Source organism: Xiphophorus hellerii, chromosome 9, assembly GCF_003331165.1.
Source record: "Xiphophorus hellerii strain 12219 chromosome 9, Xiphophorus_hellerii-4.1, whole genome shotgun sequence".
Classification (NCBI taxonomy): Eukaryota; Metazoa; Chordata; class Actinopteri; order Cyprinodontiformes; family Poeciliidae; genus Xiphophorus; species Xiphophorus hellerii.
In genome coordinates, this window is record NC_045680.1 from 25,611,067 (window position 1) to 25,626,433 (window position 15,367).

The following is a 15,367-nucleotide window of genomic DNA, read 5'->3' on the forward strand; positions in this document are numbered from 1 at the left end:
GTTGGGACAAAGTAATCGATACTTTTGTTGCAGCCTTGATTTGCCTTGTACTCCTGCGAGTAAAATAGGCCACAAACGTATATAAAAGCAGTCAGGAAAAAAATAAGTCAGATTTATATTTATGGTGATAAACTTTAAAAAAAACGTGATACAAATTCTTAGTCATACGGCCCAACACTAGTTGGTTTAAAAACCAAAAAAGGCGCCTTACGTCAACGGATGCAGAGGCCGCTTCAGCTGACGTCAGAGGATTTTTGCACGTGGACCTTTCTAAACGTCCTTTTCCTGACTTCAAAGACGCACATATGTTCTGTTCCTTAAAGCGGGTCCGTTCGTGTTTTATCTCCAGCACAATGAATGCTGGGAGATGCAGTTTGCATAGTTCGTTTCTGCTAAGTGGAGCCGAATACAATTATTCCGCCTGGTTTTGGATGTTGGGCAACTGGAAGGTTTTTTTCTTTTTTCTCGTTTTTTTCTCTGTTTTTGTTTTTGTTTTTACAAGTGGAAGCAACTGATTAATATCTGAAACGCTCCAATGACACCTGAACTATGACCCCAGAAGAGCTGAGAAGGCTTCATGCTAACAGCATCACCTTCCACAATGAGGTACTTGATGAAATGAGTTGCACTGAATTTTTCTTTGGGTCAAATTTGAATTGATTTTTTATTTTTTGCTAATTTATTATTATTAGCTTCTCGCATAAATTCCCAATAAAATACATAGATGTTTGTATTTGGAGCGTGTCAAAATGTGGGAAAAGTTGATTTCATTCCAGTTGACTTCTCCTTCTTTAAATCTTGATGCAGAAATGGGGTTAATTTTATTTCTCCAAGCAGCCTTTCTGTTAAAATCCTCCTCCTTCTTCCATGTTTGTTCTCCATTTTGGTCAGAATTATGAACCGAGCGCAGGAGACTCTTTATTTTTTTTCCTCCCATCCCTTCTCCTCCTGAGACTGAGCTGACAGAGGTGCATTTTCAACACTTCCAATGTGCTCCTGTGTTTGAAAGGAGCATTGGAAAAGCTCTCACCGCAGCTCTGAGGCATAATCACGGCACAATTAAGATAATTTCCCAACGACTGCTGGTGGCAAGGAAAGCAATTTTTCTGCCTTATAATCGAGTCGGGCTGTCAGATTAAGATAGCAGGTGATTTAAGAGAAAGTGTCTGCTAAGTGTTTGGAGAGCGATCTAGGTGGCCTCAGGATTCCCTCTGCCCACTGAGATTGCCTTGAAAGTCAATGCAGTTCTGAATCTGAGAAGAGAAAGAAACATTTGAGAGTTGGATTTGTGTCTCTGGGCGTTTTTTTTTTTTTGTCGCCGTATTACTCGCCTTCTGCTGCCGATCTGCTCCTGCATCTTGCAACATGAAAGAGTCGAGTGGCTTCTTATCTTCTCTCCCTTACTTTCTCGTATCTCCTCTTTCTGTCTTTTACTTGCACACCAACAACAAACTTCGACTTCAGTACGTACTGTATGAGATTATCCTCCTTTTTTAGAGGATTGGTACATGACCAGAAGACAGATTCCTTTATACAAGCTGTATATTTTTTAGATTTTTTTATTTTAGATAAGCAGTTTTTTTTTCTTCTCAGTATTAGAAATGTGTTTGCATCCTTAGAGCCTTTGAACCTCACCAGATGAAAATTAGAGACAAAAAACCCCACTGTTATTGGAGTTACGTACAGATGGAACAGTGTTATGAAATATTCTAGTTTCTGTTTACATACACAGGTATGGTCTAATGTTTTTTTACAGAAAATTCCACATCACAATTCTTAAAAAAAATTGAACACTACTGCCTTGAACCTACCCTTTTTTATAAGAGACAATGACTTTCAAAGACACAATTCCACTCAGCTAACTATTAATAATGCTGCACCAGTTGGTTAGATAGTGGTTACATAAACAAAGCTATGTAATATTAGGAATTTTCCAGCCAGACAGGGCAATTTAATGTAGCGCAACCGAGTAATTGTGACTTTCTGTTATAAAAATGGTGTACATATCAAACACGACTTAAAAGAAATGTGACTTTGCAATTTAACGTCTTCAAACTGGACCTCTGTCGCTTTGAGAGGCTCACGCTCTTTCTGACAGTCCGCTTTCAACGCGCCGTCGCAACGGCATTCCTCTATTAACGTTTTTACCAGCGTTTCACAGAGCAGTAGCTCGAGCAATGTGTTAAGCAGACCCACACTTCCACCACGTGTTTGCTAATTGCTGCTGCCGCTTGTCTGAAGGAGCCGAGTGGCGGCGGCGTGGGTGAGGGCGTCTCGGAGAGCGCAGCACCGAGGAGGAGCTTCGTGGGAAAGGCAGCGCTCGGTTAAGCCGCACTCTTTCTGCAAACCGAATGGCTACCAGGGGACACTAGGGGACTTCTCAAATATGAATCAAAGCAACACTTCAGGTATGTTTTTGATGACATTACAATGTAATGTAAAGCTAAAAAAAAAGAGTTGATTTTACATAATAGTGCCGCTTTAAACTGCAGCCAGGACCTGTAAACACGCAGATGGGAGGGACCTTACAGAACTCTCTCAAATCCTCTGCCTGTTTGGTAGTACTATGGCGGCGTATTTTTAAGACATTGTAGAGAGAAAAAATGAGTCCATTTCTATATTAACCTCAGATATTTTATAGAAAAGAACAAAAAAACCAAAAAAACAGGGAAATTTATGAGCTCCAAAAGTTGAAAATTTGCTAGAAAAAAAGAAAAAATTTTTAGATTAAAATTAGAAATTTTCTACAAAAGCATTGAAACTTTCTGAGTTTCAAATGTCAAATTTTCGACATTTGAAACTCAGAGATTTCAAAGTTGTTTTTTTTCACTTTCTGAGATTAATCTCAAAATTTCAGAGTTTTTGGCAGAAATTTACTCTGGAAATTGATGCTGAACATGCTGAATTGATGCTCCTCTGACAAAAAGGCAGGGAGAACAAAACATGTTTTTGCTGAAATGGTGTTACTGTCAAAATGAGACAAGTCTGTATTTTTCCTGCAAGAGCAAAACAGCTTTGGAGTCCTCTGACTTGATAAAGTGCTATCCAAGGGTAGGCCATTTTATCGTTCTTTGACCCGCAACCATATTTCAGGTTGCACTTTGTGCGATTGAGATTGACTCCATTATTCTAAGCAGGAATCCTTGACTTTTCACTTTCTGTGGGGCATAAAAATGATGTAACTGTAAATATTTTCTTCATGTTAGTAGATGCCTTTTCCATCCCGCCATCACAAACGTAAAGACGTGGAGTTTTCTAAACTCTACTGGGAATTCAGATGGAACTGACCTTTTACTCTGATGAGTGAAAAGTTGAGCTTCTCGTCACCAAACTCTCCAGCTGATTGGCAAATGTGATCTCAGAAAGAGTAGTTGCCTTATAAAACTCCAAATCCACTGTACACCTGATTTAACACAGCACTGGGGATAATTGCAAAATAGTACGAGGCAGTACTTTTTGTGAATTTAGAAGTTACTTTCTGGAATTTTATTGGAACTTTCCAGGCACTTTTCTGAAAGTTTCAGGATAAAATCTCTGAAGTTCACCCCTCACCCCCAAAAAACAAAGACAAGTTATAACTCCTGGGGCTGTACCCTGTTAGCTGTAGCTATAGCTAATGTGGTGTTCCTTTAATTTATTCTAAATATTTTATTTTTAAAAAATAGATCAAGTGAATATATATATATATTCATACTTTTGGTCTGTACTGTGTATATATATATATATATATATATATATATATATATATATATATATATATATATATATATATATATATATATATATATATATATATATAGTTATACTCTGTCTCAAGTTTATTTTCCACATATTTAAGGAAGAAAGCCAAGAAAGTTAAAGTTACGCTCAACACTTTCAGGTGGTGCAACAGTTACACACCTTTATCCACTAGATGGCGTTGGCAGACTGGGATTTCTTACTCATTGATTTGTGCAGGGAGTCTAAAAACGGAACAACTCAAACTCTACATGTGTCACAAAAATTGGCCGCCATCTGTTACATAGAGAAATACTATTATTTGGACATCTTTCTTATGTAATTCTTATTGTATCCAAACTGGTATTTTGATGGGAGGCTGGTTTTCACTGATCACAAATTATTGAACAGAAAAAAATCACTTTTTAAAACACATTCACAAGTAAAAGCAAATAACCAAAGAAACAAATATTGCTTTTAAGACCAGTCAGAGACTTTGTTATGAGCATTAAAACCCCAAACATATTATACAATAGATTTATTCAATAAATTACCTCTATTAAGTTCACAGCCTTTTGTAGTGATCAAGATGTACAAAGTGACATAGAAAGCACAAACAAATACAATATTATGTGAAAGACTTCCATTTAAAAAAGAAAATACACAAATAAATCAAACACAAACTACTTTTTTTTTGAAAAGTTGTGTTTTTCTTCTGTTATGTCAAATGTTACAATCAATATAGAAATTTACTTTAAATGTAGCCATTTAAAGTAAATTTCTATATTTACTTTAAAAAGTAAATGTAGCCATTTACTATGATAATCACCGGAGTGAGAAGTGGTTTAAACCAGGTATTGAGTTTATTTAGTTTTAGTGTGGTAACTCTGAAGTTACCACACTCAGATTTCTGACTGAATATCCTCAAAATTAACCAGACATTGGTAATTCTCAGTTATCTTGAGTGAGTCTTAATATGTTGTAAATATAATCCATGTAGGACGATAAAGTAAAGACATTTCACGGCTATCTTCTATCCTCCTTCCCAGAAAGAGCTCTTTGGTCTTACTAATTACCAACATTGTCAACGCTCAAGTACGGTAGTGGTAGCATCAAGCTGATGATCTCTTTTGCTGCCATTGGAACCGGTCCACTGCATTCCACCAGTTCTGATGAAAGAAGTTGTAAAAATTACCATCAGGTCTTTGCCAGAGTTGTGGCAGATTCATTTCAAAACATTGCTTTTCTTCAGGTACAGTTCTTCTTTTGTTGATTTGGATGTTTGGTTGGACTTTCTATGATACTGAAAACAAAAATTCATGTTCATTTTCAGCTTTCAAGCAGACTCCCAAAGGTTTTGGGTCAAAAGTGACTGATACTTGGATACTATTCACAATTTCATCTTTCATGATTCTCATCTCCCTTTGCTGCTCCATCCGGAATGTCTCCCATTAACTTGGATTCCTGTGGTAGAATTTCAACCCGGTCAATTAGCGAACAGGAGGAGAAGTTGTGAATGATGATGATCATGATTTTTGTTTCAGAATTGTAGTCTGCCTGTAGTTTTAGCAATGGCATTGGAAGAAGTGAACAAAGCCGCTCTGGCCATATTAGCCACGCTTCCAAAAGTATTAAAATATTGCAGTGGGGGATGGTTGCAGGCGATTTTTTGTAACCTTCATTGTGTCAAACTGGTGCACTAAATACATCAAGGCCAAATGTCAGCTATTGGGTAAGATTTTAGTCTATGCCTCCGTCAGGCAATAGTTTCTCAATAACCGAGGGTCCAGATCGTCTGTATGACGCTCAGCATAGAACAAGGGGCTGGTTTTCTTCAGGCTAGCATGATGTTGGAAATACCACATTTCTTTGTGTGTTGGTTCTGTCACAAACAGACCTTAATAAATTGTTGCTTAAAGACTTCAGTTGGATTTCATTTTGAGATTTCATCCCTGGATGTTTTTTTTTTCTTTAGAAGAAAATGCATCCATCTTGCAACTCTAGTTCTTAGCCGAGACATTTGAAGGATTCACCAGATTGTTCTACCCATAGAAAGCAACTAGTACTTATTAGCAATTGCCGAAGCTTCTTCAGTGTTACTATCAGGCTCTTGGCAGCCTCCCTAATTGGTTTCTGTTTTGTGTTCACATTGGTTTCTACTGACCGATACCTTTGTATAATAACTTACTTTCAATCATTTTAAATCTGACTTCCAATAGTAGCTTTAACAAAAGGATGCAAATGCAGAAAAAAAAATCATAAACACAACATCTTATCAAGTAATTTTGGTCTAGTTTCTGGTGCAAGTATCTTAGTACAATAAGAAATAAGACAAACCCAACTTATAAGTAACTTTTCAGCAAGATACAGGATCTTGTTTTAGGTCAACAATTCCTTCATGTTGTTGACAGAGTATTAGTTCCATTGGTAGATTATTTCATCTATAAGAAAAATGTTAGAAGTGTATGGAACTAGTAATTTTTCAGCAATACTAAGGAATTATTTACCTAAAACAAGCTCCTGTTTGTTGCTGAAAAGTTACTTATAAGTTGGCTTATTCTGCAAAACATTAAGCATGAAGTGTACTGAGATACTTCCACTAGAAACTAGACCAAGATCACTTGGTAAGATTTTGAGTTTTTGCAGTGTAAAATCTCTTTATCTTAATGGAGATGTGTTCACCTTCAGTGAATCTGCTTTACTGCTGCCTTTACATCAGCTGTAACTGATATCATCGGTGACTGTGATCATTGTATGCTTGTTGCCAGTGATGTCAACAATCCCTGATAAACATAATTAGACTATGTGTTGAGATACTATTTAATAATAATAGGCTGCTGTGACTATTTTTCCTGAACCACTCGGCAACCTTGTTTTCCACTTTTAGATCTAATTTAATCAGTGATGTAGCACACTCACACATTTCCACAGCCTCTTACGCATCATTATTACAGTAAAGTCATGCCTTTAATCGCAGCACAATGGGCTGATGACACAATTCACCTCTAATTACTGCCAAAATTACAACACTTGACATGTTACAGAGTAAAATGCCGATTGCCCGAGTTTCTCCAAAGGGAGAATCTTCACCCCCACATTGCTGTAGCAATCTTTTGACTTTGTCAGCACTTGAGTGGTTAAAAAGGAGCAGAGAAATCCAGCCAAATGACCAGCAGGGGTCACATGTGGCCAAAAATGTATTCCATTCCCCTTCTTATAGTTCATTCTTACAAGAAAAATGTCAACAAAACGTTTCCCATCGACGCAATCAAAATTCCTCATTCTTAGCTCACTGTTATTTTGACGGTTTCTCTACATTATCATTCAGGTTCTGTGGAGCATGCAGACCAGATTGCAATCACATACACTAATCAGTCCCTGTGATATTTACTCCTTTAAGAGATGCAAAACGGGTTCTAAACATCAAGCCCTACAGATCAGTAATTAAAGCATCAGGACCACAGGGTTGAAGGCAGAATTCTGCTTCTGGCTGCTGCGTTTTTGTGTCATCATCTAAAGCAATCTCTAGATCTCAAACACGTCTGGGTTTTTGTTTTACCTCTTAAAACCACAAACCACAAATGTGGGAAAACCTTCAGTTGAGTTCCTGCTTGGAGAGGCGTTAGATGACACGCAGAGCCTCGTGTTCCTGCACGCTCCGGCCACCGCCCGCTAGCTAACTACCTAGCTGCTATCTCTCATCGTTTAGCCTTGTTTCTAAGGCAGATCTTCACCTCTGCTATCCGACATACAGACACCACTTGTAGTTTTCGCCCGAAACTTTTTAATCTAAACGTGTTCTTGTTGCGTGAACGTAATTAGCTCGAGTGGAATAATTGCTTTGTATGTCGACGTATTGAAAGTGTTCCATTCAAGCGAGCCCAACTGCTGAGAAATGAAAAAAACCCAAAAACTATATATGTCTTCATATAACTTTGTGTGTATCGTAAACCAAGTATTGGTTCTGTACTTTATCAGATCTCTCGTGTCTCTTCCTCTGGAACTGCAGAGGTTTCATGCTAGCTGGTGACGGGGGAGGCAAGAGGTGGGTAGTCCAGGGAAAAAGGAAGGGATCTGCTGAGGCGCTCTCGCACAATGACATTGTCTGAACTACAGCCTCCACGACTTGCCGTGCCGCAGCGACAGCCCTTTAGTGTTTCCTGTCAAACGGAGCATTGTTGCTTTTAGTTCACTTTAAGTGTCTAGACAGTGGTTTTGCTGCTCCGTTGGTTCCCCTTGGATTGAGGCCAAATCTTCACTCCTGGCAGTGATAAGAGTCTTATCTCGCTGTTAGAGGGCCTGGAAACTGGAGCAGAGCTCAAGAGAGTGTCACTCAGGTGGGGGGGAGTGCGGGCACCTAGAAGAGCAAGCCGGGGTTAGTCAGCCGACTCAAACACCACACCTGCATATTCACTTTGAAGCCTCTTCTGAAAGATTATTTGATTTTACCGGCTGGATGTTTTGTATCGCCACCTCTGATTTTCTGTCGCCTCAACAGGAAGATGTGCGTGCGTGTGGATTTCTGTGGTTCTCTGCATTGTTTCAATGGGTTCGACCAGTGTTCAACAGACAAGGGCGCATGAAGGAGCTTATAGCTCCCAAAATATGCGGAAAAACTTTCCGAATTATAAACCTCGCCTAAACAGCTCTCTAAAAACAACAGCCTCTGAAGGCAGCTGTTTACTCCGCGGCTCCACGCCGACGAATTATGAGGCTGGGGGTCACCCATTGACGCACAATGAATGGCCCGCATTCTTCCCGACAAAGGCCAGGAGGGTAATACAACTATTCAGACGCTCTCTTTTATGCTCGTCGTTGCTGGAAACTGTTTGTTGTAGAAAAAAAAAGAAAAAGTCCAAGGTCCCTCAGGTAAAAAATCAGTTGGCAGATTGTGCGCTGGTTTCTTGTTTGAAGTCCATTGTGGCTTTATTCCCCAGCCAGGTAACACAAGAATGCTGCTTTTCTTCCCCGCATAGTTGATCCACAATATTGGCAAATGGTCCTTAATTCCCTTCTATGCAAGGTAACTCTCCAGCTTGAAGTAATTCAGAGTCCTTTTCTTTTCACTCTGAATGGTGGGGCCTGTGTAGGAGAATGAAAAGGATTCAATAGAGGTGGATGATTTATTCAAGGAAAAAGCACTAAGACTTTGGAATGAGAAGCATGACTGTATTCTCCCGCGAAGGACACCTTGTTTTGTGCGACACAAGGCGAAATCTATGGCTGCTCAATTCATTCGTCACCGCATAAAAGAGATTGAACTGATAAATATATATATATAAAAAGTGGGGGACAGTGGAAAGGAGAGGGTGGGAGGAAAAAGTTAGCCTCCCCCACTCCCATGTTTGGTTGGTTGTGGACGTAATGCAGACCGTAGAGCTTATAGCTTCGTAGCGTCGACTCTGACTCAGATATTCTTCAAAGATTTTATGTGCAATGAATACAATGGCATGCTGGACAAAAGAACTAGTTCAGTTGTTCACCACTGGTGGTACTTCGGGTGCCGTTAGTCGTCGTACATATTTGTCAGGGGTCTCAAACTCCAGTTCTCGAGAGCCGGTGTTCTGCAACTTTTAGATGTCTCTCTGCTTCAGCACACCTAGCTCCAGTATTAACTCATTAGCAGAACGGTTAGAGCTTGGCGGCATGCTAGTAACACACTGTCACCATTTAATTCCAGTGTGTAGGATAAGGGACACATCTAAAAGTTGAAGGACTGTGGCTCTCAAGGACTGGAGTTTGAGACCACTGTTTTAAAGAGCCAGTATTAAGTACTTTCCAGGCACATGGTGTCATTTTATAACACAATTAAGAAACTCTGCTAATTCATGTTGTTATAAAAATGCTATTTAAGTCATATATGACTTAAAAGGAATTTGAATTTGCAATTTAATGCCTTGAAATTGGGTCTCTGTCTCTAAAAAAACTCTTACTCTTCCTGAAACTCTGCCTTCAGGAAGTCAGCGCAACATGGCTCCTCTATTAACCCTTTAACAACGTTTTTACCAGCGTTTCACTGCAAAGTAGCTCACACAATGAGCTCAGCAGATGTTCAGTTCCACCAGCTGTTTGCTAATTCCTGCTGGCTAGTCTGAAGGAGCTGAGTGGATGGGTCGCGGTAAAATCAGTATTTTAACAGTACATAAAATGCGGTTTTCAAGTTTATCGCATATTAATGTTGTCTTGATGGCAAAAAGGCAAAGAAAATGCAGACTGTTTATAATTTCACAAACTAGTTTCATGAATCTCAAAAGGTTTTTGAAAAATCTGTTTGCTGTGAAATGATTCAATTCTGGTTTGATGAGTCTGAAGTAGCTTAGACTTTTAACTAAAGCTGATCAAACACTGTCCGGATTTAAATAAGCATCAAACAGGAATCTTCAATCAGATTCATTGACCCTGGTGTACAGCTTCATGTCCCCACAGGTTCAAACTGAACATGAACAGTTCTCTCTGAGAACAGAAAACGTCTTTGGTTCACAAGTGACAGAGAACCATCTTTTTTATCATGCGCTCATGCTTCCCCGGTTACATGGTTGCTATGGTTTCTGAGTAGGGAGGCACGATATGTCACCAGCATCGGGATTAGCCAGTGCTGATAACTTTTTAACATACCGGTATCGGGGCTGATGAGTAAAACTGGCCGGCAAAAACAACCGATACGTATTTGTTTTTTCATGGTTTCGAAAGGGTAGCGATATAGTTGTCTGCAACAAACTTCCAGAAAACTGCCAAACAGCTGAAACACTGAGTTCCTTTAAATCCAGAATAAAAAGTGAGCTGTTTCTAGAGTTGCTTTTAAAAAATGTAACATTGACCAACATATTTGAGGTGATAATGATTTTAATGATGGCTCTTGTCAAAATGTAACGTCTGTTATTGGTTTTCACGACTGTTGACTGTGTGATGTGTTCACGACGTGTTTATGTTTTCATGATAACAAAGCACTTTGAACTGCCGTGTTGCTGAAATGTGCTAAACAAATAAATTTGATTGATTGATATATACAATATCAATAAATATTGGTTTTCGCAGTACTAATATCAAATATTTATATTGGTCCAAAAATTTACATCAGTGCATCCCTAGCTGTGGGTCAGTTCACTGTGTTTTGAATTAGTTATTGAAAACACAGAGGAAATTGTTACTTTTTAGCATTTATTAAAGGGCGCTAACACATAATCTCCTACTTGCTTCATCATTAGTTTACTTTTATGCATATTAGTTGGTGACCGGTGTCTCCAGCGGTCAATGGGGAAAGTGGGTGGTCCACCCAAAAACCAGGTCACAGACTCAGAACCTGGTTCTAGAGAGTTTTCTGTGAAATTTCCCATCGTAAAAATAGGAAATTTCCACTTTCGATTAAAAACCCGGAACACATAATAACACTCCAATCAGCCATTCAATGCCGCGCCGGTCCGTTTATGCTTACTGTCAGGCATAGCACACTGGAAAAATCCAAGTGTTTCGGTGCAGCTGTTCACTGAGAATACACGCTTTATAAAGTTTTGACATCCACTGAACTATTGCGTATTAATCACAATTTTTTTCTCATTTTTAAGAAAAAATATGGAACTGGCAAGATTATTAACATTTAATGGAGATTTATTTTAAATGCAAAGTTCATATTTATATTATATTCCAATATAGAGCCCCCCCTCATCCATCCCCACTGAATAGTCTATTTTTATTTCTCTCATATGTGTTGTATAATCACTGTGTTTTGATGCTTCAGGCTCTCTGACATTTGATGGTGCCGGCTGTCAGGCCTTGTCTTGGATTAAGGGCAGCATCAGGCAGACATATGTCCTTTCTACTTTTGTAATGGTTTGAGATTTTTTTTTTTTTTATCTGGGAGAAATATAATTTTTATCTCACTTCATTCAGAATGACAGTTCCTCAAAATCGCTCCACACCGAGGGATATTCATTACTTTTTGTAGACCTGCCCGGGTAGCTCGTCAACTTTTCATCTCCCTTCATCTCTCGTCTATTTCACTCTCTCAGAAAGCCTGTTTTTTTCTTCTTCTTCTTCTGGCAATTTTCCTGCTTTACTTTGCTATGACCTTCCTGCTTAAATTGCTTGGCTTGTGTTATTCACAGTCTGAGATTTACAGAGAATAATATTGCACCACAGGATTTCCCACACTCTTAGGTGCCCAATAACTTGTGACAGAATTTCTGTGACCTGGTTGTCTGTATTTTCTCAGCTTAGGTTGAGGTGATGGGGGGCTGTAGTTCTCATCTCGCTCCCCCCCAGCCCCATCTGAACATAATGCTCAAGCTGTCATGTGCACCTTAAACTGCGCCCACAGTTCAAACGAATTGATTTATTCCGGAAAAATGTAATAAAAACAGTTAATAAAGAATATTTTTTGGGCTTTTGATAAGCCAATCAGGGGCCAGCGGGTACTGAATGAGCAGGTGCATGTGTTTGTTTGTGTTAGCGGCACTTTTTTTTCTCTCCTCTGGGCGAAACAGAAAAGTTGAGGTCAGAATGGCAAGTCTAGATGGAGCTAACACACTTTCAAATGCGTAGTCTAATAACAGCCATAATGGAGGATGTAAAAAAACCCTCTATCCTTTTTTTTTTTGCTTCATTTAAGACAGTGTGAGTGCTTATCTCCTGTCTATTCGCGCCACAACAGAAAAAATACATGGAAAAACTACAAAAGGAGATGTGAACGAATACGCCACATTCAACTTTCCTTCCCTCTATCTTCCCAAAAGAGGCTTTTACATTGTCACTCTCTCATTTGTGGCACATAATAGTGTCTGGAACTCTCCGCGGCCCATTGTCAACTACAGGACTGGTTGTCCATTTGGGAAGAGCAAAAAATACTGGGAGGGCTTTAATCTTTCTTCATTATTTTCCAATTTTGGATAAATGTGCTCATAATACCCCCCTCCTCCTCTAAATGAAACTCTTTGACACTCTCTCTCTCATTTTTTCTTTTTCTTTTTTCTTTTTGCTCCACACTGCACTTTTCACCTGCTTTCATCTTTTACACAGGACAAATAAGTAGTCCAAGTGTACGGTCAAAATGTGGAGATAGAAGGATAATTGAGTCAATAAATATTAGGGTCATGGTGTGATCATTGTTGGAGCCTGTTCAGGAGGTCTTTAGTGCAATACCAATACGCATATTACCATATTTTTGTTATTTGCCACAACAGAGCAAATTGACCCAGCGAGGGCTACTTTGCAAAACTGTGATTGTGTGGATAGCTAACAGCACAGACCGGGTCTCTCTCTGTGGCTGCCTTGCCCACTGTAGCATTTTCTGTATCGCCGCGTTTATAATGCGTCGTCCGGCCGCTGCGCAATTTATTTTGATATCTGAGATGAGAAATTGAAGAAATATGACTGCTCTAATTCTGCCATAGACTACATTTATGATGTGAAAATTTCTATAATTTGCAACATGCTCAGTAGAAATGGGCCGCGTGAAATATCAGCGCGTCTCGATCTGACCCCCAGAGAATGCTGCGACTGTGACAGATGTGATTGGATGCAAGCACGCACATCAGCCTGAACGCCCCGGAGCTCTTTGCTGTTGGTCACCCGCACTCGGCAGGCAGCCATGACAGTATATGCAAAACACTTGAGCGATAGTGCTGACAGAGAAATTGTTCCACAGTTTACTCCCTCTGCCCCCCCCCCCGGCCCCCAAAAATGAAAGGTTAAACAGCGAACATACTGTAACTACGAAGTGTTCTTTTACACGCTTCGGTACGATAAATGCATGAATAAATTGTCCAAATTGAAGTGGGCGTGTGTGGATGGGTGACAGTGACATGCTAATTGCTGTTTCATGTCCTGGAAGTGTGTGTGTGATTTTAAAAAAATTTTTTTAGAAATATATGGCAACAGAACCCTCGGCAGATGCTCTCTCAACAGCCATGTCCTCCATGTTGATTGAGTAGCTGTGGGTTTTGACCGAGACATGCAAAAATGTCATGCTATCATATCATTAGTATGTAATGAAATCTAATTTCTACCCCTTCAGCATGTGTTTACTTAAATCAGAAATGATCTCTACATGAAAATTGAACTTACTTTTAAAAGTGATATCAGTCACGTCCAAGTGGCTGATTTGTTGTAAACTCTTGGAGTTCCATGGTCAGAAGGGCTCAACGTGAGTCGAGGTAATTTTTAAAAGAACAAACTCTTGATATTAAAATAGTTTCTACTCAAAATTGTATTCATTTATTCACATCATGTACATTAAAATACAATTATACAAGTGTTCTAAGAATACCGTAGCTCAACTCAATTTGGACGCAAGTTGTCATTGAATACGTTTAAACATTGCTGGTATTTTTCAGGATTTGTTGACTGAACCTTAGCTCACCAGTCTGATAACCTCAGAATACTGTGGTCTTCATTTACATGGAGCTCAAAATTACAATCTTTCATGGAACACGCTTCATTACTGAACCTTTTACCGAGGCTAAGACAGGTAGAAAATCCCCCCCTTCACCACATTCAATGGAGTCATCTGATAATGCGTTAAATAGTTGTTATATATACCCAATATCTGGAGTACTGTGAAGAATAAGCAGGGTTTTTACCTGGGCTAACGATAAAGACAATAACTGTAAGCATAACAGCATTTCCATGCTGATTCTTTAAATATAGTTTGCTAATGACATATTATTAACAGGGGGCTTAGTTAATTTTTTACACCCATGGTTCATTTCTGCTCTGATTAGCATGGTTGTTTTTGTGTCGGCTTTGTTAGCGTTATCAGTGCTGTTGCTGCTGTTTCCACCTGGAATGTGTGTCGGGTTAGCTAGCCAGAGCTGAATTCAGTCAAAGGCAGCGTCAGGTAAATATTCTTACATGTTGTTTTGGAATAAAAGGATTAGTGTTACAGAGGTCCTTCTTCATATTTATGCATTACATTTTTGACAGCTTGTGGTACTTAGCTTTAGTTTTAAGTACTAAAAATGACTTTAAGGTGATGCAATATAGCATATAGCTGCAGTTGTTGACATGTTAGCTGCCATTACCACAACTTGCTAGAAAGTTGTGGAAGTAATACTACAGGCTTTTAGACTATGATAATGTTATAAGGTATATGTTTCTTCAGTAAACACTGCATAGCTTTTGATTTTTCAATAATATGAGTAAATGGTGGGATTTTTCAACCTGTTTCCAACAGTGTTGTAATTTTGAGTAACACTAGCATTGAAGCATTTTGCGCCTGTTGTAAACTATCCACTTATTTATCCACTTCAAAGTGTTTTCTTACATCTCAACATCCTCTTTATCTAACCACTTAATTTTATTTTATTTGTATAGTCTTCAAACGTTACTGATTCTATTTAGCTTCACATAAATTTAACATGTGGATGAAATAATTTATGAAATAAAATGAATACAAGATAAAAAATTGACAATGTTTTTTTTTTTTTTTTTGCCAAATTATGACGCTGAATGTTAAAATTATCTCCTATTAAGGGTTTGTGTCTTGGTTGGCAATCATTACATCACTCAGAGACTTCTAAATAAGTACCTTTTTTGCATTAATATATTGTTGTAAACTTGATAACATTTCCAATGATAGTTTGCATTTTTAAGTTGGACAAAAATACAAAAGATATGAAATACATTTCCAAAACTGTTCACCACTATTTTACATTCA